This window comes from Cryptomeria japonica, chromosome 2, assembly GCF_030272615.1.
Source record: "Cryptomeria japonica chromosome 2, Sugi_1.0, whole genome shotgun sequence".
NCBI lineage: Eukaryota > Viridiplantae > Streptophyta > Pinopsida > Cupressales > Cupressaceae > Cryptomeria > Cryptomeria japonica.
In genome coordinates, this window is record NC_081406.1 from 136,708,738 (window position 1) to 136,734,750 (window position 26,013).

Below are 26,013 nucleotides of genomic sequence, written 5' to 3' on the forward strand. Positions count from 1 at the left end.
TGCCATTCCAAGATAAGCTGGTTTAAATTGTTTTTTTTGGAATTGCAGGAGTGGCATCCATGGATCCCTTTCTGATGAAGTTCTTCCCAAACTTGTACAAGAAGTACTCCCAGACAGAGACAGTTAAAAGCAATCACTGCAGATATGATAACCAAAATCTCGCCCTGTTCAACTAATAATTATTTGTTGCAGGTCTTTTTGCTTTGTTGTGTGCATCTTATGTGACTACAATATATTGACGAAGGAATAGTATTGTCATTGGAGGTATCAGTTGCCTGCTAGGTGTAGGTCTTGCAGCCGGAGCCATGAACCTGAGCATGCTTTTCAATGGAGGCATTGAGTATGGTATGGGAATGGGCTTTGGAAATCAGGAAAGTGTTAGGGTATTAAACTTCAATAGATCAACATCAGCAACAGAGGTTTCGAGCATCTGTGTAATAATTTTGAAGGCCAAAATGAATGCAACTTCCCAACCACTGAAGATAGAGAGAGAAAATGTAAGTTCCCTGAAAGCTGTTAGTTCAGTCCTTTGTCTGGAGAGGGATGTCCTGAAGGTACAACTTAAAAGTTTGTAGATTTCCTCAACTTCCTTTGCCTCAAAACCTAACAACCCAGTGCCCAAAGTCCCTGAAGTTGGTTAAGTTGAGAAGTTGCAACCACAAACATCTGACCCTTAAAATTTTTAATTGGGTATTGCAAAATATCTGATACTGATCTTTTTCTTTTACAGTTTTCAATATTGAGCAATTATTTATTCAAAATGTTGGTAAAGATAAGGCAAAATTTTTTATTTGAATGTGTGAACTAGGCGATCCCGGTTTACATTTCAGAGTTGGCTCCTGCAAATCCAAGTACCAATAACCCTTGGGGTTTTCACTGCAAGCATGATAAACTATGGAATCCAGAAAATAAACCATTGGGGATGGCATCTCGAAAATGAAAGCAGTGTTCAAATTTCACTGATAACATATCATAAGTTCTTTCAAAATTGCAAATAAGAATGGAGGCTACTGATTAAATTCATTGAAATTTTCATCTTTTCCTATGAATTTGAGGCTGAGACCAGTGCTTTGATTTACAATTACAACAAGATTGATTTTACAATGGTCGATCACATAGTTAGAGAGAAAGAATAGAACTCATAGAGCAGGAATTCAGGTATGTATCATATCGCCCTGAGTTCATTGAATTTTCCTTTGCTACAACACGAGACATGGCAGAATTATTTTCAAAACCAATACAATTTTGTATGATATACTACTAGTTGTCTAGAATTGATCCATCCAAAATTTATTTTTCTGTAACATACTATTGAATTGAAGTTGTCTGAGAGTCACAGTAAGTAATAAATATAATTTTTTTTCCCTCAGTGAAGTGACCAAAGCTTATTCAATTAGTTTAACTACTAATATCAGAGCCACTCCAAAGAGCGACATAGATATGACTTGAATTGGCATCTTATGATAGATCTGAAAGAAGTTGGCAAAATAAGTGGTATTTCAAAGATAGTGCAAACATTTTCCTTTTTAATTGAAATTGATTAAGTTTGCAAAATGTATACAATATCATAGAAATTCTAATGTATTAAAACGTTCTATATAGCTGATATTGTATCTGTTGATTGTATTGCTGTTGCAATTTAAGATGTAATTTGAAAACCATTGTTTGTTGCTGCTAAGCGATGGATAGGTTTTCTAGATAGCTACAAAACCCTTCAATTGCATATGTAATAGTTGACATTGTATGTGTTGATTGTATTGCTACTGATCTGTAATGTTCTTCTTCTTTGTTCTTTTCTTATGCAATCTGCGTTTTTCAATATAAAAAAATATTATATTAAGTTAATATAGCATCTATTACAAATTGGAACAAATGCATATACCAACAATCTATGTGATGGTATCTAAACTCAATAGCTATGAGATTCATAGTCATGAAGTTGAAATATGAACTAAAGATGAGTTCAATAGCTATGCCATGAAGTTAATATGAACTATAGATGAGCTCATTGTCTAGCCAAATGGGTTTCATCATTTGTTGCTATAATCTGAATGAACTTTTATCATCTATGTTTTAACTCTTTGAAGTGTATCAAAGACAGTTTTGTCAACTGGATTGATGCTAGCAGAAACAATATCAAAAAAATAATTAAAAAGTAAATAAGAGAGCAAAGACTACAGAGCATAAATCTAGCTCTGCACATACTCAAGGGTACGACAAGCCTATTGTATTTGCATGACACACAAAACATACACAGACCTTGCATTCCTTGGCAGGAACTTCGCTGCTCTTCAACACTTGTTAATAATTGCATTGCAATTTGGGTTGAATGAAGAAAGTGAAAGTGGGCAGCAGGAAAAAGAGAGTACGCACCAGCAAGGAAGAGAAAAGGATTTATAATGAAATTCTATAAGAGAAAATAAAATTACAAAACATAGCAATTTGAAATTGTTTAACATTTTCAGTTAAAGGTAAAAAGGGTCAAAGAGAATGCGTGCAGTTCAGATAGAAGAAGGATTTTGGTGCTGAGTGAAACAAAACAAGCAATCTTTGTTTTTCAAATATGTAGATTTGAATTTGTTGTTCATAAGCAAATACAAGTAGTGGTGTTGGATTGCTCAAGTTATTAATTTAGTTATTGAAATCTTTTGTTTATGATTTTGATTTTGTCTTGGCTGCGAGATCTTTTTGTTTATGCTCGAGTCAAAAGTGATGATGTTGTATTAAATAATAGAGATGAAGTCTCTTTAAATATATTTACAAAGATGATGTTTCTAAATGAAACAATCATGAGCTGAAAACAAAAAAGGAAACTACCTAAGCTAACCAAGACAACTAGATGACCATTAGAAACATTACATTATTTTAATACCCTCCCTTAATGGTCATCGTTCTAACTATCAAGAGAAAACAAAGAAGGTTGCTCCCTTCTTCTCAAAATGCTCCGCAACAAAAGCCTACCACTGAACCTCCCAGAATTTGCAGAACTTTTGGATAACACGAATCATCACAAATCATCCAACTTGACATTGGGTAACAAAGTCGTCCCTCCCTATAGCTAGAGACACCCAAAACAACCGCATAAACCAAAACCACAATTTTGAGGAAAAATAGACAAACCTTCAACAAACTTTTGCAAATGAGCATGACACCCCAAAACAGACTGCAAGAAGACACGACTTTTGAGGAAAAAATTGCCAAACCCAAAAATTGAAGATTACAAAGCAGTTTTTTTAGAAAAGTGTCAAAACCCTAAAACAAGAACACCCGTACCCATGATTTTTGAGGAAAAAATCAGGCAAAATCCAGATTTCCACGTGAACATCACAAATTATAGATGACTAGACATGATTTTTGAGGTGAAAAATCGATCGAAATCGAACACAAATTTTGAAGTGAAAAATCTGTTAAAACCTGGACACAATTTTTGAAGTGAAAAATCGATCAAAACCCAACACAAAATCTGAGACATGGATCAAAATACAAAACTTTGTTTTAGAGAAAAACGATAAAACTTTTTTACAAAATAATCTTTAAAGCAAAAAATCGCACAAAACCCACAATAATTTTTTATGGATTAAAATTATAAAACCCACATATATGTTGTAAGGATTAAAATATAAACCCATCAATTAATTTTTTCAAGGGACAAAATTAAAAGGAACCCCAAAATAATTTTTTTTAAAGGGAAAAAATTATTAAAAAACCTTCATCGTGCGGTAGAAGAAAACACATCGCATGGAATGCAGTTGTCACAAAACACCTACAATGTAGAAAACCCTAGGTCGCAACTATGGAAAACTACAGAAAGCGCTTGCATCTGAAAATTCTAGGCGCAAAACAAACCTCATGCGGGAAATAATACTTGAGGTTGTAGCCAAAAAAATATTCGAAATTGCGGGTTTTAGATAAAACATGAGTTCATAAACAGAAAAACATCGCAAAATCCAAGAAGAATCGTGGGCAAAGAGGTCACAAAAGAAAACCATGAGATAGCGACGCAACAAAAATACCAATCGCAACTCCAAAAAAGAGAACACAGACCACGATTTGTAGAAGCGTCGTGAAAAGAGGACAGAGGTGCAAACGGAAAAAACCGACATGGGAAGGAAATCATGTCGCCCAAATCCGTAGCCAGGGCCTACAAACTTTCGCTTGAAAACATGAAATCATCGCCGAAAAACAACCCAAAACTAGGTTGCGTAGTCTGTAACAAAAAATGGCAAAAAAATTTCACGTGCAAAACACGAAGCCGCAAAAATTATATCGCACAACCACGAATGAAGAGCAAACCCTCGCGCACAGATCATGAAAAAAATTTGCACCTCTTCAAACCCTAGAGATTCAAATTTTTTTCATCAAAAAGAAACTAAAAAAATTTCTGAAAATTATATCCAAGTAGTAGGAGTTTACAAATTTTATTAAAAACTCTCCAAATCTTATAAAACCCCATCCACCCGCTCCGATACCATGTTATGATAAATTGATGTTGTATTAAACAATGGAGATGAAGTTTCTTTAAATAGATTTACAAAGAGGATGTCTCTAGATGAAACAATTGTGAATTGAAAACAGAAAAAGAAACTACCTAAACTAATTAAGACAACTAGATGACCATTAGAAACATTACATTATTTTAATGAGGATTTAAGTTGTTAAATATATGGCAAGGAGTTTCATGAATAACACAATAACACAATTCATGAGTACTTGTAAGTTTTTCATCTATCGTAATAGAAACTATCGAAGTTCAAATTCATGGAGGTATGATTGTCTAGGTTTGATATTTAGTTGATTTTGATAGATTGGATCTCCTTGCTTGTGATGGCTTAGCCAAAGAAAGCTTCTGAAGTAGACTATGTTTTATCATTTTTTGGGGACAAGGATGATAGAATGGTAGGCATGTGTTTGAGAGACAATAATTTGAAGGATGTATATGTGTGTGTGTGTGTGTGTGTGTGTGTAAATGTGTATATGTTTGATGTATGTCTGCATGTGTATATGTGTATGTATGTATGTATATGTGTGTGTGTATACATATACACACATGCATACATATATCTGTATGTATATAAAGAGAGATTTCTACAAGTTGATAAAGATGGAGTTGATAGCTAACCTCACAACTCCTAGAAATCACTTGCAACCAAAATGCCTATCACATTTGAAGAGAATAAGCCATGATCGATGTTATGCAACATTAAGAGAGATTGATCTAAAGAAGGATTTAATATTGAGATTAACCTATAAATGAATTGAATAGATTACAATGAATGCATATAAAAACATATAGATAAAACCCTGGATGCAAACACTAGGAAAGGTTAAAAGAGAGCTTGACAAGTGTTCACATCATAATGAATGAGACAACATGTGCTAAATAAAGCTCAATCTAATAAAAGATAAAAGCAATCATATGTTGAGCTTAAGTGAGTGAAATAATAAAGGACCTAATTAGACAATTAATTAGAAAATGTCTTAATAACATCCCCCATTAAGATTAACTTAGGGATAAGTTAAAAATCTAATGATGAATGTATGAATACAAGGATGAATAGGTCCCAAAAACAAGGGTTGATTAGGTACCCATGTACAAACCAATGCAAACTCTCATAATCAAAGAAAATGAGAAAACCATATAGGGAAAAAGTCCTCTCCAAAAGAGAGAAATAATTGCATTAGTGAAAAAAGGAAAGGAAAACGCAATGTGAGCCCCCACAGATTGCTTTTGTCACGAAAGTTCAATGAATGCACCCCCATAAGAAAGATAAAATGAGGATATGAATACCCCCATGAAGAAGTAGCTAATGTGCCAATGACGAAAGCTCAAGAACATAGAACATGGTCCACTGCATGAAAACAATATTTCTCCCTTAGGAAGAAATAAATTTACTAGAGATTGGAGAAGTCATTTTCATAAGTTGAAAGAAGTAGGAATCCAAATTCAAATCGTATGTGCCTCTAAAAAATGCTTATATGCCACTATGTCCATGAATGATGATGATGCCACAAACTAATCAAGTGCATGCCTAATCAATGTAGAAGGTGACAATTCAAGACTCTACAAAAACTAATGTAGAACAAGCTCTATGGGCGATGAAGATGAGTTGACAATATTGTTGTGGCTATTAGCAAAGAGGAGATGAATGTCATCAAGATAATTCTGTAGATTTGCACTATGAGACTTTACAAACAAGGATGCTATCTACAATAAATGAATCCAAAGTAGCTACATCTCGAGGAACAATGTTTTACTGCACTAATCAATGGGGGTCATGGATGTGTCAATGCCAAGCTAATTGAGAACAATAAAAGATGAATATTGAGATTGGATCTCAATGTGAGGAGTAGGAACTAGAAGACGAGTTTGTGATCTATTGGAACATGCAATACTTGTAATATACTCAAGCTCCTCTAAAGTATCATTATCAATGGATATAGAATCTACATGTACAAGGAGAATAAGACAATTTGCTACAAGATCCTCTAGGAATGGAGAAATATGAGGATCTCCATGCATCTCCCATAGTCTAGTCCAAAGTGTGTAGGGACACTCAAGGTTTGATATAACCTATATAGTGTTATGATCAACACTAGACAAAATAACTCCTACAAAACGGTCTATGATAATACCCCAAGTTAATCTACCTCCTTGTGTGGTTGCTTTAGGTATGAGTTCATAAAATAAGGCAAAAGATGAATACTCAAATAGTTTTTTGTGTCCATGAACAAAACCCATAATATTTTTTTCTCAAAGATGAGCTAATTTTTCTCTTTGAGGTTAGATCACTTACAGAATGAAGAGTAGGTCAGAAAATGGTACTCTTATACCAAGATGGAATTGATAGCTAATCCCAAAAATCTAGGAAATTACGTGCAATCAAAACACCTATCATATCTAAAGAGGATAAGCCCTGATTGATGTTATGAAACCTTGAGAGAGATTGATCCAAAGAGGAATTTGATATTGAGATTAACTTATAAATGAACAAGATAGATTACAATGAATTATTATAAAAGCACAAAGATAAAATCCTAGATACAAACCCTAGGAACAATCAAAATAAAGTTTGACAAGTGCCAACATCATAATGAATGAGACAACATGTGCTAAAACAATCACAATCTAATAAAATATGAAAAGTCCTAAGTTTAGCTTAAGTGAATAAAGTAATAAAGGACTTATATTTATCAGATAATATCCTAATTACTCCAATAGATAGACAATAGCAAACATTAACAATATAACATGAGACTATTAAAATGATGGTAGATGGTAACTATGGAAAGCTACACACCAATCACATTCCCAAGAAAATTATTTGTCTACTCTTCTCACACTATACCAAGTTATGGCCAATGCACCTTTAGTCTCTTTTGTAACTGACAATAATAACTAACTCTAATACCATATGAAAAAAATGAAGTTTGAGACTTTGAGTTAAAGTTTGAACAATGAATATAAAAATTTAAATTATTTTTGTTAGTGTTTAACTATTATATAACCTATATCATTAGCCATGAATTTGAATCATGGTATATTTATTGATGTTAGACTATTCTTGCAATTATTTTTATTGTTATACTGTAATCATGATATATTTATTATTGTTTTTGATATATTTATTATTGTTGTTATAATTTTTTCATGATATATTTAATTTTTTTTTTAATGTTATAATTTTTCTGTTTTAAACATTGTAAATATGTGTCTTGCACTAGGGGATGCTTGGCCATTCCTAGGAGATTTGAGGGACTCTCAAATGTCTCCAACAATCTGGATGGATTTCAAACATCCCTATGATGTTTCCTCTTACTACAACATGTTTAAAAATTGTTTCGAAGATTTGAGGATTTTTGGAGATGACCAAGGGACATCCCTTGCCATCCTACTATACCCAAAACACCACTTAGGATTGGGATGATAGTTTGAGGACCATAGAGACCTATGGAACACATAAAATAGATGTATGATTGTAGAATCATTTTCCAATCCACTTAAAAGGTATGATGTATTTGATAGATTGGACCCCTTGTTGTAGTAGCTTAGCTTAAGGAGTCTTTTCAAACAAATGTATACTTACTCATCATGTTGTAATTAATATAGAAGACAAATATAATAGATACATGTTGGGGAATTTTCTTATTTTATACCTTAACCTAATTTAAAATTATACTTCGAGGGTGCAAGGAATCCAACGACATGTTAGACCTTACAATGACTACAAGGATGAAGCATTACAAACAACAAGAGTTCGACAAAATCGACACATGAGAGAAGAGAGGGTTCCTCTCTCCTACTTTGAGATTTATCAATATCAAGGGGTACTCACATATATTCCTCTAAGGATTCGACACTAACTGTGGCTAGAACCACAATGGTGAGTCCCACTTGTGAGACATGAAAAATTTGGATCAAAAGGAGAAATAAAATTTCCAATCACATTCATTTGAAGGTTTTTTCTTTGAATGAAGAGGCCACATATACATAACTGTCATTCAAAGGTACCTATGACCAAGTGAAACAAGTTTATAATTTTCTTGGGTCATCAATGTGCCTTTGAACAAAGGTACCTTCAATAAAGACTCCTTCATTTGAAGATATTTTCAAGAAAATAAAGGTTTGTTAGCCCTTGTTCATTGCTATTTGTAAAATTCATTGTAGCAAGTTTGTGATGCCAAACCCATGATTTTCAACATCAATGAAACATTGTTCCAATTCAATGCCATGTTAAGTGTTTTTTCCAAGTGTGCTTCTAGCAAAGGTTACAAACAGCTAACATGAATGGCTAGGGCTAGTGAGGGATGAAAAAGACAGTTTTGAAAAAGACAATTTGAGTCATGCATGTAGGTCCATGATTGGAGCCCTAGGTTGAATCTCCATTTACCCTTTTCCAAATATAATATGATGTGAATTTGCCAATCAATCTTGTTTTCTTTAAGCCATTGTTTTTTTTATTTTACATGCCAAAGAAAATCCCAAGTTGTCTATTTTCCTTGAGATAAAGCCTTAGATTAAATCTCGTCATTATCATCTCCTCTTCATATATTCTCATTATTGAATATTTGACCATGAGGAGAATTCTAATCACAATGCTTACATTGAATCATTTGAGATTTGAGAATAAGTGAGACAACTAGAATAAATCACAAATCACAAGTGACATAAACAAGTTAGGTGATGATAAGCAATCATCATTCTTAGTTGATGAACTCCAACACCTCATTTTGATTAAATCTTACATATTAGACATATTTAAAGGAATAGTAAAATTATTAGATGCACTTGTTTGCTTTCTTCCATTTAATCTCATTTCCATGCTTCTTCTATCACCCTTCCCTCAAACAACCCTAACTACCTGCATTACCTCTTCACCCTCATGCTTCTTCCTTTCCCCACATGTATTATGAGTATCCCTTGGCCATCCTAATTCATCCCAAATGTCCCCTATCATCCCTTCCATCATTACAACTACCCTCCACACATGTATCTCTCATACACATACTTCCCATTTTATCACCTAGTCTCAACTATTCATAATTTCTTGGTGTGGATAAGGTTAAAAAATTGCTATTGAATTTATGTCTATTGAAATGTGTGATACTTAATAGTGTACACTATGTTAGTGAAGATTAGTCTAATCTTTCAACTCCCTTGCCAACCTCATCTACACCACATACATCAACTTTTCCTCCACCCATAGTATTAGCACCCATTTACCATCCCAATTCATCCCATATATCCCTTATCATCTCTTCCATCAGTACTCCTACCCCACTTCCACACCCATATTTATCATACACATCCTTCACATTCTATACCCAGTCTCAAATATTTATAATTTCTTGGTGTGGGCAAGGACTAAAATTGCTATTGACTATTTTGGTTATTAAGGTGTGAGATGTTTAAGTAGAGTGTGATGCATGTTTCTTCATCATTTGAGACACCTACTACATGTATGCTTGCCAGTTGCTCACACACTTGTTGAATGAGCTCACGAGTGTAGTACCCATGGAGGGGTAGTCATAGTTTCACTCCTACCTTCTCACCTCTTCTTCCTTGCCTATATATGCAAGGTGTTTGTAAATTTTACAAATTCTTCATTTATATGATAGAGATACCATTGTGTATAAGTTGTTCACTAGTGAAAGGTTATTAATTTGTTCTTTCGAATCTTGGCATTCTCCAATATTATTTTCTTGTGAACCTAGGTTTTTCAATGACTATCAAGGTTTCTATTCCATACACATGGGAAAATAGAAAAAAATACGTAATATTTTTTTTATAAATATGTATGCGCTAGGTGTTGATGTCTTTATTTTAACAATAAAAACTTAAGCTGGATACATACTGAAAAATAACATCATATGGTATAAACTTATGTCTAAATTATAATCAATCTCACTTTAAAAATTAATTCAAGAAATTATGAAAAAATGCATGTGCACTAGATATTAGTGTTATTAATCTATTTTTAAAATTATATCCTTTTTTACAAAAGAAAGTTATAAATGTCACTTTTAAAACTATTGTTGACTATTAAATATAAGTTACTAAAATTTATGTAAAAAATTCACAAATTGTTTCTTAATTTTTAAAAATACTTTTAAAATATACATATGAAATCTCAAAAAATCAATCGTTCACATCATCTTCAAATTCTTAATCATTTAGTTGCTATATGTGTCGGAAAGTGGAATTCAAATTAAAATTGTTGATTTCAATGTCTCACTTTGACAAAAATGTGAGACACATTATTGTGGGATCACTCTTTCATAATTAAATAATTGTGTTTAATAATAAATTATTAATTAATTTAATGTATAAAAATAGAAGATAAAAATTAAAAAATATGATCTTAGATAGTGATGTTGAGAATAATTTGATTAAAAAATTAACCAATTAAAAATAGATCAATTAGGAAGAAAATAATTAACTAATTAATCAATGTGTTGATGTAGGGGGAATCGGCTAGGATGAACTAATATGTGTAATTATCAATAGAAAGTGATATAATCTAGAGTGTCTACACTAGATTCACATAAAGCATCAAATAATCATTTTCATGGTGTGAAGAAGTTAAAACACCTAACTTATATCAATAAATCAATCATCTAGCACATCATTTTATTTATTTATTTTTATTTCAAATCTGACATCATTATTGATTGTTGAATTGGAGATGCGTCATAAATTAACAAATATCCCGATTATTTATTGCTAACACTCACATCTAAACTTAGTCATCATCCATCCATTTCATGCTCCAAAATTAAAAGAATACAAATATTAAATATTTAACAGAACATGGTGTCCTACGAGTTCATTTTTTGTGGTTTATGTGATTGTGTGTTGTACTCATACATCTAACTCTAATTATAAAGATACATCATCCACATCCTTTATTCATTTAATCTTGAAAATCTAACATAACCATCGATAAAGATTTAAAGTATTACTTGTCTATGCAACTTAAGAGTTAACACAATAGAATTAACACAAAATAATAAAAAGAAATTCTCCTTGATTTAGTATCATAGAAAGATTACAATATGGTTCACTAGCCTACCACATGCTCATTACAATTTTTTTATACTAGATATAGAAATTAACCATAACTTCTCAAAGCTTTGAAGAATGATGATGAGTCTTCTTCCTATAAGGATGACTTGGTGCAAGAGGAGCATGCTTTAAACATTGATAATCCAAATCTTGAAACATAAATGGACTTAGATGCCTATTATTCTCCTAGAGCTTACCTTAATCATCAAAATTTTCCAATGCAAGATGATGTTATTTATTTCTTAATGATATGTTACCTAACATTACATTGAGTAGAAATGAAACATTGAATGATGAAAGCACTCCCTCTCATCCCATCATCATAATGAAAAAAGACTCTCTTGCCTCCCAAATGGACATGAATGATGCTAATAAATATGTGTATTCTCCCATAAGGATCAAATCCTTATTCCTCTATTCATCCTTTTAGTACTTCAAAGTATGCTTACACAAGCAATATTAATGAGGAAATTGGTGAAAGTCCTTAGTAGAGTTGCACACAAACTAAAAACTTGGTTTTGACTTGCTTTCTAAACAAGGATATAGTGGTCAAGGTATTGGACATATGGAACAAGGAATTAAGATCCCTAAAGAACCGACATCTCAATATAATAGAGAAGGCATAGTATTTCCTGCTCCTTCCTTACCAATTCCTTCATCAACAACTAACCATTCTCTCCCACGAGGGAGAGAGAAAGGAGGGGGCGGGATGGTGGAATTTTGCCCAAAACTCATTATTTAAATAAAGAAGATATAATCCTGATGAGAATCTTAAAAGACCATTTAATCACTTAGTTCAAACTAAAAAAGGTGATTCACAAATTTATTCTTTTGTCCCTGTCATCACATGCATGGACATTCTATTACTTGTTGTAGAGTATTTAAGAAATATGTTAGACAAATTGTTCAAAATGGTCTTGTTCCAATAACACATGACACTAACCTTTCTATAAATTTATAAATTCATATAATTTCATAACATTTTTGTATCTATTATGTTGCTCCTTGCTATGTGACATTTGTAGCTTACCTATTGGGGGCTCATTCTCATTGATGGTGGTACAATTTTGTGTGCAATCATACTTAGGTAGCAACATAATAGCCTAATTATTCTTGTCTCTATACTAAGAGGTAAGAACAACATTCAAATATTTAGCCTTCATAAGGATCCACTTTCCCTTTGTTGAGTTGTATCCTTTATAAAGATACCCTTCCTTTCATAGAATTCTGTCGTTCATGAGGAATTTATCCTTGCTTGGAGATGCGTATCCTTGTTTAGGACCTCTTCCTTGCTTGAAAACATATGTATTATACAAATGATATCTACTTGGTGTTGAAAGTGTGCAATCCCTCACCAATAATCCCTTCTCATAGTAATTTGGAAGGCGTGTATTCTTCATCTCCTTCCCCATTTTTTTGCGTTGAAGATGTCATCTTCGTTTGAAGATCTTCTCTCTCTAGGGAGGTAGATATCTTTGGATAAAGATCTCTTTGTCCCACTTTCATAGTAATGTACCATTGATAAGGATCCCTTTACACTTATTGTAAGATGTTTCCTTTTACAACGTCTTTCTTGCTTAAATATTTGCATCCTTTATAAGAATCTTCTTCCTCGCTTGGAACATGTGCATTTTTGAAAAGGATATCTCATTGGTGATGAAGGTGTTTTATCCTTGACAAGGATATCTATCTTTCTTAAGATATCAACATGAAAATATGTCAAACATCTTAAGTGGGGGCGTATGATGCCTTCTTTTTTCTTGTAGTCATTCATTGATGTGTTCTCTAAGTGGTGGTTTTGTATTGCATAACACCCTCCTGGGGCATAGTTATCAATCTATCTCTAGCAACTTGCATGGCATTTTGATCATCTAGTATAACATGACCTACCAGTTTGATATTGTAAAGCATTTATTATCTATGGATCACCTATAACAACACAAATTGCTAGCTAGTGGCATCTCTATGACTATCTTGACCTTCTAGAATAGCATAAATTGCTAGCTTGATCCTTTAGAAAACATGTTTACGCTCCCTAAAGCATTGGTCAACTAGTATAACAAGGCTTGCTAGTGTGATCATTGTTATCATTTTGTGCTCCCCAAGTATTGTTCATCTAACATCATGTAGCTTATTAGCATGATTGTTGTTGTTACACACTCCAATAGGTTGGTTACCTAACATAATGGAGCTTGCTAGCATAATCATTTGTTTCACTACATAGATCATACAACATAACAACTTGTTGTTCAATGGAATCTATGGGTTTTTCATGTATCACCTAGCATAATGCAACTTGCTAGACAATAGAATCCATGAGAAAAATATAAATTTCCCAACATAACACACCTTGTTGACCAATAGAATTCATGAAGTCTCCATGAAGTCCTAGCATATTAATATATAGCATTCCATGGGCCCCCTTGTCTCATCACATTCTTGTTCTTTTAAAAAGTTTACTTGTACTCTTTGAATATCATTTCGAGAATTATATTAGTGGTTGAGACCATTTTTATATTGAGATATCTTTAACTATTTTGATGGTTTATGGATTTGATTGTGTGATCATTTTTTCATCAACTCTCACACAGTCATATCAAGACATTTAATCATGGACTGTGGAAATTTCATGCATTCAGTTCAACTATTTGACTTGGAACCCTTGTTTTGGTGCTAATCCTTTTTGCATCCTTTTGTTTGCCTTATCTATCTTTTTGTTTTGCCTTTTGTTTTGTTTTGTCTTGCCTTGTGTTTTGTGAGTCATACTTTGGATGTATTTTTATGAGCTAAGATCCTAAGCTTGGGGGCTTGCTTCCCTTGTCCTTGTGACATCTTATCTCTTGTGAGTCTTTATCTCATTTTCTTTCTCTAGTTTATCGAGAGTATCAATGTAAATTCATACTCTTACTAAAGTGGGGGCTAAATGTGGTGTCGTACATTGTATCCCCTTACAATTTCACACTCTTTTTGGGCCCTTGATTTAGTTTTCTCTCTTCTAGCTCATTGTAAGCCTATTTTGGTCTTATCTTGTCCAAATTTTTGTAATATGTTGATATTGTGACCAAATCTTATGCCATGGGTTGTGATACTTTACAATCACCTTTTCGTAGTCCCTTTTTGAATGGAGTGGAGTGCATGGTGCCCTAGTCCCTCCAAAAGGGCCCAAAAATATGTGTCGATTCTACCATTTGCGATATGATCCCAATATTTTCCTTTGACTACTAGAAGTTTGCCTAAGTTAAGAAATACCTTGTGAACCCTATATAAAGAAATCAATTCCCATTCATAAGTAACAAGTTATCGAGAGCAAGAATTCCTAATTCAATCGAATCCAAAGTAGATCTAAGTATTTAGCATTATGGAGCAACAAGCTACAACAACACACATGCAAGTATGATTTAATGAATTATTTTGTATGCCTTGTCATGTCATGTCATTATATCACTTGAAGGAATAATCTAAAGAGCATTGTGTTTGATTGGTCTCCACTATATACATAAAGTTGGTGCATAATTTCATTCACATAGCTCAGTTGGATTTCCCAATGGGATAACCTAATGTCCTAAGCAGAGTTTCATTTAATTATCAACTAGGGACGTGTCTTCTTCAATGATTTTGACATTATATATGCACTAGGGAAGTAGTCTAGGTTGTTCTATTGAAGTGTATAGGAAATAAACTCTAAATTGAAAAGATAACAATGCTAGGAATAAATATAACTACACAACAATGGCTACAATCTGATTATTCTAAAACTAATGGAAATAAATACGTTGAAACCAAATCTATCCTAAACAACTCACTACTAATAGTAAAACATAATATACAATAATCTAAACATTGTAGATATAACTACTATGGAGTCACACTGAACCTCAAGTGGCCCTTGCTTGAGTGGCTTCAATCTTAGCTATTAGCATTCCATCTTCACTAAACAAGATTTATTATCGAAACCGTCTTCTTATTGGAATCAATGATTACACAGACATATGCCAAACTTGTTTATTGAATAAGAAAACCACTAACAAGACTCAACACTAATTAGATACTCTCTTTCTTCCTTTTCTCAACTCATCAGGATTCAATATTTGTAGATAGAATCCTAGAGTTGGATTAATTAAAGACCTAAAAAAAATACAACATATGTCCACTCTCCCTTGAAAATTAGGAGTGATTTATTCCTCAACAAACAAATAATAAAAACCTAACTAACAAACATTGGTGGTGTCACAATCCAAATCAAACTCTTACAACATCATCTATTGTTACAACTGAAAACATATATAAACATGGTACAATGATTTATCAGTGATGATTTTTTGTTTCCAAAAATTTCTTCATTGTTCGTTGACTTCAATAACTCCAAATCCATGAGATCATCAAGAGGTAGAAGAGTCCAAATTGAACTAGAACTCATTCTTTGACCGTCGCCTCCAAATCTACCAGTTTTGTCTCAATCAACTACTAGTAAATGCTTCTCCTTAACTAGTGCAAAAAAAATCAAACCATTTAACGGGTTGTTAGATATCCTTTTAAGATTTCCAAATCATTTTTAATATTTGAATTTAATTAAGAATGTTTTATTGAAACTATTTTTTTGATAATGTATTGTCCCTCTCTAATTCATCTTTCCTTTTGTGCATCAATAGACTATATTGATATAGCTTAGACTATTTTATGATGCTTTTGATAGATGCTTATGGATTTATCTATGACTTGGGTACTTCATTATTGATGACAAACATATCATATTGCAGTTGACATTATGGTGTCATATGGATGATGATGTATATGGGTCATTATGACGATGAACTCTTATTTGATGATCTACATAAACTTATTATTCATGTGGGGTTTATATTTGTTGTGGTGATTTGATGATATCATACTATGTGCTAAACTCACTTCATGGTTATATTAGATATGATGATTATGATAGTGCTTGGTTGTTATGTCTATCTTCTACTATGGTTGTGTTAGGGATGATGTCATACTACTCATTCATGAGCATGATATGATGTTGTGATTCTCTTTCACTTGTCTATTTATTTTATGATATATGTTATTTTATATGTTGTTGTACATGTATTGGTGGTGACAAGATTGCAAGTACCAGACATCGGCTCCACCTAGCTTCATAGGTCTGAGTGTTTCTTTATCCCAATGACAAGTTGATCAATGGTGACATGAGATCCCATTATACACTTTAGGTTTAAGCAGGCATCCTATTAGTCTTGGTGTTGTGGTTATATTTGTCTTGTGGTATCATGTGGTATTTTATGTTAACCTATGTTGGGTTGTCTTGAGGAGTTGCAAGTATTGGTTAATTAGATCATTCATAAATTAATCGGTTTATATAGTTTATAATAATATATTAAACTAATGGTTGGCATTAACATTTAATATTAATGATAGATTATTATTTAGGATTTACTATTCATTAATGTTTATCCTTTGGATTCATATTTAATTAATGATTATATATTATTTCTATTTATTAAGTATTGTTTATTATTGAGCCTTTTGGGATTTATTATTTATAGTTGTGGCTTTAATATTATTTGGGTTCTATGGTTTAATTATTTAATTGGGCCTGTGTATTTCATTGTGCCTTGGTTTATTTAATTACTAGTTGTTTATATTATTATTTCCCGTTTTACCCCTTTTTGGGTTATTAATTTATTATTCATTCTACCTACCCCATTTTGCTATTGGTTGTGAGCTTGGTAAGTTTAAATAATATCATTTTAATATTATTATGCCTTGAATTTGGGTAGGGATTGGTATGAAATATTATATTTTTAATTATTTTCATTGATCAACATATTCTATGGTTTTTGAATTATATTCTATTTATTGAGTTTTTTGATATTGTTGTGGGGTTGGCCTTCTCAGGAATTCTCTATGATTGAAGATTTTGAATTTTGTTTTGGAGCTTGTCTTGGCTAGATCTTGGTTAGATTGCTCTTCATCAAGTTTTCATAGACCTTCTCTTCAATTTCCAGGTTGGAGGTTCTTCTTTTTTGCTTTATGATTTTGAAAAAAAAACTTGTCTGCATTGTGCTTGTGAGAAAAATTGTTTACGAGAGTGGGCAATTGATAATGTTGTTTAAATTAATTGCATAATTTTTATCAGTTAATAATGGGGGGAAAACCATTGTATTCTATAGACTTAATTTGCTAGAGTTTGGATTTTGAGTTTGTGACTGTCGTATGTGGATGTATTCTTTCCCTAGCGATGTCGTGAAACCACAAGAATGTTGGAAGTCTTTGGAATTTGTCTTGGTGAAATATCGTGATTAAGATTTATTTATTGTTGAAAGACTTTGGGGCCTTGTGTTTTTTGTGATCTAGTTCTGAAGCTTTGCCAGGAATGGCACCCGTGCCTGGTTGTAAAGGCTTTCACTGTATCATAACTTCCTTGTCCAAGTCACTTGTAATTTCCTGATTCTTTAGTTTGTATTGTGCCCCCTCTTGCTTGGTTTGGTGTCGTGATTCTGGGCTTAATGTTTTGGGATCGAATCACAAGTCCCTTCTTTTTTGTTTTCCTCGAGTTTTGGCTTGTATGCGCTGAAAATATGTATGAACTATTTCTTTTGTTGAATGTGCTAAAAAATTTGGCATATGGGCTATAGGGTTCATTAAATGTGCCATTATGCTCAATATATACACGATTCTGCATTTTGGATGCTCTGCCCAACTGGGCATATGCACTGCGAAATTGGTCAAAGGCAATGTAGAATATGTCAAATGCACTAAACTGTTACATAGAGGTTCTTATTTGGTTAACTAATGCACTAAATCACTTGGTGAAGGCATTGTTCTTGTTATCATACTCTAGTGAGTAAAAGCACCAGACTACTTAATTTGACTTCTGTGTTAGTTTTGGCTTTCTAAGTCAGTTTTTTGGAGCTTTCTAATTTAGTCTTTTGACAGTCTAGAGGTCATGTCTGTGTTGTTGAGTGTCTCAAGGTGATCTCGAACTATATTATTAATTATGATTGATTTCTTGTATTATATGTTAAACAAGATTATTGATACCTTGTTGTTGCATTGGGCTCTTTTGGATATATTGTCATTTGTGGACTTTGGATTACTATATGATTCCATGTTTCCTATGTGGCTATGATATTGATATTGTTATGTTGTATTTTTTATCGTTCTTTATGATTGGAAACCTTGGTTATCCAGGTTATGTTCCTTTTGAGAGCCCTTGATCTTTTATTTGAGTATGTTGTTATCCTAAGGTCTAGGTGCATGATTAGGGAGAGTGGGCTTCCATGAGTCTGCCGAGGTCATGAGGAATGGATCGCCAAGATTTATTGTGTGAGGAGTCAGGGTTTAGACCATTGGGATAGCTCATTGGGAGTTTATTGTAATAATCAAGTGATAACATAATAAATTAATCCTAGGTGGGTTGGGTAGTAATAATTCATCTTAACAAGATAAGAAATGTATTTGTGGTACCTCATCTCATGGCTTGGGGTACTTGACTCGAGATGAGGTTTGGAAAAATCTGGTAACCAAATAAACCAAACTCCTTTGATTTACTCAAAGATTGAGATGGTTCCACATGTGTATCACGGGTGTCAAGAATCAGGAGTTGCAACTCCCCTTACCTAGGATATCCATTATTGTTGGTGATAACATGTGATGACAATCTTCCCTACATGTAGATCCTAGTTCATTATGCCTTTTTGTTGTGGTGCCTCTGAATGTTTATGTCTTGTGCTTTTGATTTATCCGTGTGAAGTGTTGGAGTATTGCTCGTGTGGTTTTCATCAAGGAGGTTTTGGTTGTATCTTTTGGTTGTTAGGTGTCAGCCTAGATCTAGGGTGTTTGTGGGATCTTGTGTCATTTTACATAGCTTGGGATGTGGTTCCACATAGTTGGGTGATTTGATGTCTTCTTCCATTAGGATGCTCTCTATTGAATGCTCTTGTGCATGGACGTGGTTTCTTTATCTCTTCAGCTATGGATGGATTCTTGGAGCATATTGATGGATTATGATTCATGTGGCATTTACATTAGTCGGATTCATGAGACGGTAGTATTTGTATATTGGAACTATGTATTATGATGTAAAAGAATATTGTACTCATGTATTGAAAAAATGATGCAATAGGTTGTAGTATTGATTCTTGCATTAGAATATGATGTTGTAGATCTTGTTGAATTTATTATGTATCTTGGATATTGATCATTTACAAGAAAGGAAATTGGAATTATTGTTAGAGTTAAGGTTTTATGGATTAATCTTAATGGAATTAGAATACATATTCCTAGATTAGAAAAGAGTATATTCCCTTATTGTATTTACCTTTGGATATGGTTCTGTGTAGGGGAAAAAGTGAGACTAAGCAACCAAACCCTAATCCCACTCTCATGTGCACACTGTGGAATATGAAAGAGCCTAGGGAGGTAACGCACTTTGGATACTTCTTGTGAGGAAGATAAAGCCAAGGATTACCTCTTAGGGTTTCTATTCCTTTGCTATAAATGAGGGGCAAAAGTGATGCAAAGAGAAGATTTGAATGATCGACCTAGAATGCAAGTATACACAAGCAACCCTAATCTGGAAATGCAGATCTTAAACTAAGTGATATGCAACAGAAAAGTATGGATTAGGAGATGAATTTAGAAGTGCACTTGTGCTAGGAATTTGAGTCAAAATGTCCGAGACAGGGGTGCCATGCCCCTGTCCTGATTCGCAAACTTGAAGTTGTAATTGACAGGTTGGAATCTGAAGATCTTGAACTAGTGCCCTACCAAAATCTACCTAAAACTAGGAGGACTAGGGCACCACACCCCTATCCTAGGTAGGACCAGGGTGCCACACTATATCTGTGCTTTGCTGGTCTTGAAATTTGTAGCGACAATCTGATCTCATACCTACACTTGTAGCTGAAAATAGGGTTTTGGGTGGCTATATGGGGTTTTGCCTTAGTCAAACCCTTGTTTTGGTGATTTCCACCTCAACAAATAGCCTATTTTTATAGTAAAATAGTGTGTGCAAGACCCTAAAATGATGAATGCAAATAATCTAGAGTAGCCCTATGCTTTCAAAAGTAAACCCTAAAAGCTTGTAATTGACAAAGTAAATTCTGTAAATCAATGATGGTAAGTGATCTATAGTATAAATGTAGAGAAAAATTGATGTAATGAAGCTCATACAAAGACATGGAAACAACATGAAATCATACCCAAGCCCAAGCGAGAGGTACAAGCCAATCTCCAGTCGGTGATCTCCTATTGCTTTCATACATCTTCAACAGCCCCCAATTGATGAACGAATGATTTATGAATGCTTGATAGATGTTGTTGAATATTGTTAAAGACTCCAAAAGGCTCCTTGTGATCACTCCAAAAGCTTTTTTTCCTAGATGCCTTCAAATGAAGAAATAAAGCTCTTATGTATGAAACCCTAGATCTTAATTTCATCTTAAGGCCGATCTAGGATTTGAATTTTCCACCAATTTCTCGAGGTTAAGCATTACAATATCATAGAATTATGCCCTCGAAATTTCAAGAAAAATATCGGGGACCATGCTGCACTTGCACATGGTTAGACCAACTTTTCACCAAATTTTCAGTGCCGTTAGATATGATGATATTAGAGTGAACCCCAAAGTTATGGTTGCTTTCAAGGTGTTTTGACATGCGAAATCGGGCCTCAAAGGTCAAATAAGACATAATTAGGGTTTATGATTTAATGATTCATTAGAGGAATAAAATAAAAAGGGCACACTTAAAGTAAAAGGGCTCAACTTTATAATGTATGAAGTGATGAAATATAAATTTAGATTTAATTTAATTAATTAATTAAATGCTTAAAGGGAATTAGAAATGCAAGATGCAAAATACACTAAAGCGAGTGCTAACCAAGCATGGAATTGTGCCACCCTAGCAAGGGTGTATAATTTATGACACTACATTTAGCCCCCACTTTAGTGATCATATGACACTACGTGCATATGCAAGATAAAGTACAAAAAAGTAAACATTATTTGAAAAAAGGATATCCATAAGTTGTCAGATGAATCCCCCATCGGTATCTGCAGTACACACTACACCCTACAAAACCACATGTTAGATCACAAAATCATCTAATGCTTACTAAGGAAGGTGATGAAATTCACAGGTAGCTACATGCCCCCTGTTTTGGCTTACTTACTAGTGAGGTGAAACAGGGTATCATGTTTACCACATTGAATTACGATAAAGACCTTGATGAGAAATATTCACAATAAGGTTCGATTGTACATCAAAGTGCGCTATGGAACAAATGTGGAGTAAGAGAGCGAATTCATGATCCCGACGCTGTCGATAGTGCAAAAATCAGAGCTCCCTAGCTTATGTTATGATAGATTAAGTGAAAAGAGCGAAATTAGGGTTTTTAAACTTAAAATTAAAAAAAAAAAAGTGAAAAAGTGTATACCTGATAAATATGAAAGTGACACTTTCATTTGTCACTTTTTGACTTTTTGCACTATTCATTGTAGAGGAGCCCACGTGACAATTACCATGCCTCGACGTCGACCCGAGCGACTCACGCAGATGGAGATCCTACATCATGTTGTGTTAATTGATAGACCACTCGATGAGGTGAGTTGACCTTCTGTTGACTCTTTCATTTGACTTTGACCTTTTGAATGATGATGTCAATGTCTTTGATTAGGCACATGCCCCCTGTCTGGGCACCATGGTCCCAGAGGGCGCCCTGGTCCCACAAGGGCACCTTGGTCCTCCCAAGGCGCCATGGTCCTAGAGGGGCGCCCTAGTCCTCCCAAAGTGCCCTAGTCCCTTCTCGAGATGGTCGAGGGTTGCATGGGATCAAGCATATGATGTTAATAATAGATAGAATGATTTTTTTATTTGATGATGATGATTGATGAGCAATTATTGATGATTGGATTGTTTCATTTTACATATTCTCCCCTACATGTGAGACACCACTATTGGTCATACATTTTGGAGCCTTCAGAATCAAATTCTGAGGCTTACACCAAAGAATAGAGAGATGCTACACGCAGTAGGACTATGGTATGTGATGGTCATTCCCTCCATCAAGTTCCATCCCATGATGTTGATGGCACTAATGGAGAGATGAGATGCAAATACTTCCACCTTTCTCCTATCGGTGGGAGAGATCATGGTCACTCTAGAGGATGTGTACCGCATACTATGTCTGCCTATCAAAGGAGAGATGGTGAGGTATCAAGGTGATCACACTGCTACTGACTACAAGAGGGAGCAAATATACTGAGTTGGGAGAGAGATGCCCAGTGAGACGAGAGGCCACATTATGATCAATGGGCTTCTACACCCCACTGGTGAGGTACCATTAGTGATACGATTGATGAAAGCTACCATAACATTAGTCGTGTGTCCTAATGGGTGCGAAACACACATGCATGGAGGTCTCACTTATGTGGTGAGAGCTATGGAGAGACATAGGAGGGTATTCTCCTGGGGGCAGAGCATGCTAGCCCACCTCTATCATGACCTAGCATATTATGTGTTTGGACAAGGATACAGCTTGATGACCTACACACTGCTACAAATATGGATACTTAAGCATATCACATGCACTAGACCAGCTAGGGTTCCTATTGGTTTGGATCCAAAGCAGCCTAAGGTGTTCGCGTATCCTCTTACACATGAGTGGCGATTCAGAGACTTGCTCTATTGGAGGGTGACCTTTGATAGATTGACAATGGATGTGATTAGATGGAGGCCCTACCTCAGGATGTACATGTGGGTTGGTATACATAGGCAACTATTTTTCATGCAGAGAAACTTCCTTCTGGAGGGATGATATAGCCACATTGTAGTCCCATTCTACTTCGACCGAGTTCAGCGATAGTTTGGGTTTGAGTAGTGTGTCCCTGCAGACGTGCCTATTTACATCTGGCTCTTAGACCACCAGGCCAGGAGCTATTCTGAGGCCTACCAGTGATGAGATTGAGATGATAGAATCAGATGGGTTGGATCGGGATGTTGCGACTGACTATACTGATAATGTGGGCGCACAGTGACGGTACGTCACATGGTGGGGTAGAGTATACCTGGAGCCATCTTTCCTACAGACTTCCCTAGAGGGAACCTTGGACCATGGAGACATGCGGGTGGTGAGGATGACTTTGATACATTGGAGGACCTTGGTGAGGCAGACACAGATGATCAGGAGGATGATGCAAGAGAGTATGATGCAGGTGGTGATGGAGATGATCCTGATGCAGGAGAGGGAGATCAGGATGGTGATAATGAGGAGGATGGAGATGGGGAGGAGGATGAGGAGGGTGAGGAGGATGAGGAGGATGTGGAGGATGGGTTAGATGCAGTTTCACATCACTTTGGAGATGACACCATAGCCCTAGATCCACTTATTGTGCCATCCCAAGGAGAGAAGGACCCTATAAGGGGTGCTGATTCCAGTCCCCACTGTCCCACACCTACTATACAAAGACATTATGAGTGCAGAGAGCCTAGTGGTTCCTAGTCATAGGAGGTCATTTTTCATGACCCATACTGATGAGAGGGAGATCCAGGTAAGGTGTTTTATGATTGTTTAATTCATGCATTTTATTATTTAGATTTGATGATATAGAATGTTATTGATTAAAAACCTCTTCTCATCTTTGCAGTTGGCATTCAGGAGTGGCGCTCCCTCATCCATAATACATTGACAGACATCATCACCATCGCACACATTCCTAGCTCCTTGCAGATAGTTCATAGACCTCAGAGGAGTGTTGGGCGGCATGAGAACCTATTCACCCCCTTCTGAGTGGAGATAAAGGTTAGACGAGAGAGGGAGAATACTTTGCTAGAGAGATTGTAGCAGAGAGAGTGTGATCTAGTAGCGACACGGGTAGAGGTGACCATGTATCACAAGATCATGATGGATAGGGAGCATAGGAGCTCCTCGCAGACTCACTCACATTCCTCATCATGATACACACCCATGGGTCCACCTCCACGACCAGATCAGGAGGGGACAACCAGTCACCAGCCTCCAGTTGCTAGCCCTAGAGATAGGAGATGATTATGTTGTATTATGGGTCACTTTTTGATGTATAGTGATGTATATGTTGTTACACTTATCGATATGTATTTATAGATGCTTATGCTTTTATCTCAAACATGTTATTTTAATTCTTGAAACAATGTATGCATTGCTTTGATTAAAAGTAACATATTTGGTAATAAACATGTATGTCTAATTTAATTTCCATGTGATTGATTTCTCAATGCTTCATGATTAAATTGATACATGTGTGATTTAATTAAATAACTAAGTATTTAATTAAATACTACCTTGGTGATGTAGAAGAAAATGTGTTAATTTTAAGAACTATATGAATAATGTGATTTAATTGATTCTAATTAAACATAAAACGATATAATCGTACTTAACACATAAGAAATTGTATAACATGCTAGCACATATAGAATGTAAATCTATTACAATTTACATAAATGAATCCAAGACAAACCATAAAGTGAAGAAACATGCTTGTCAAGAATGAACTAATGTAAACTAAACAATACAATATCATTTAATACCACATACTTTAATAAAGATAATTATCCAATTTGAAGAAAGAAAAGGCCCAACTAGAGAGAATAAATTAGAGAGAGAGAGAGAGAGAGAGAGAGAGAGAGAGAGAGAGAGAGAGAGAGAGAGAGATTAGGCATAGTATCTATGAAGGTGCATAGCATTTATAGGTTCTTTGAGAGGCGTACCTTCCACATTTGCTATCTTGTAAGCACCCGATCCATAGACTTCGACAACAATGTATGGTCCAAGCCAATTAGGACTGAATTTTTCTTTTTCCTCAAGTAAGGAATTTATGTTGCATTGATTCTCATAAAGTACTAAATCACCTACTGAGAAGGAACGTTGAATGACTTTATCATTGTAACTCCGCTGTAGAGTTTTATGATATGCTTGAATATGCTCAAGAGAGTTTATGTGTTGTTCATCAAGCATCTCAACTTGTTGGAGCCTTTGTTCTCTATAGGAATCATATCCATTATACCCTTAAGAGAAACTCTTAAAGATGGAATTTCTAACTCCAAAGGCATAATAACATTGGTACCATAAACAAGATTATAAGGAGTAGAACCTGTAGCAATACGTATGCTCATTTAGTAAGCCCAAAGAGCATAGATTAACTGAGTGTGCCAATCCTTACCATGCTTGTTCATAGTCTTAAGAAGAATTTGTTCGATTATTCTATATGAAGATTCACCTTGACCATTTGATTGAGGATAGTAGGGTGTAGAAAATTTATGTTGAATATGACATTTCTTTTGAAATCTCTTCATGTCTTTGTTTTTGAATGATGTTCCATTATCCGAAACCAAAGCAAAAAGTATTCCAAATTGGGAAATAATGTTATCTAAGATGAATTGATAGATTACTTCAGCAGTAGTAGATCGAA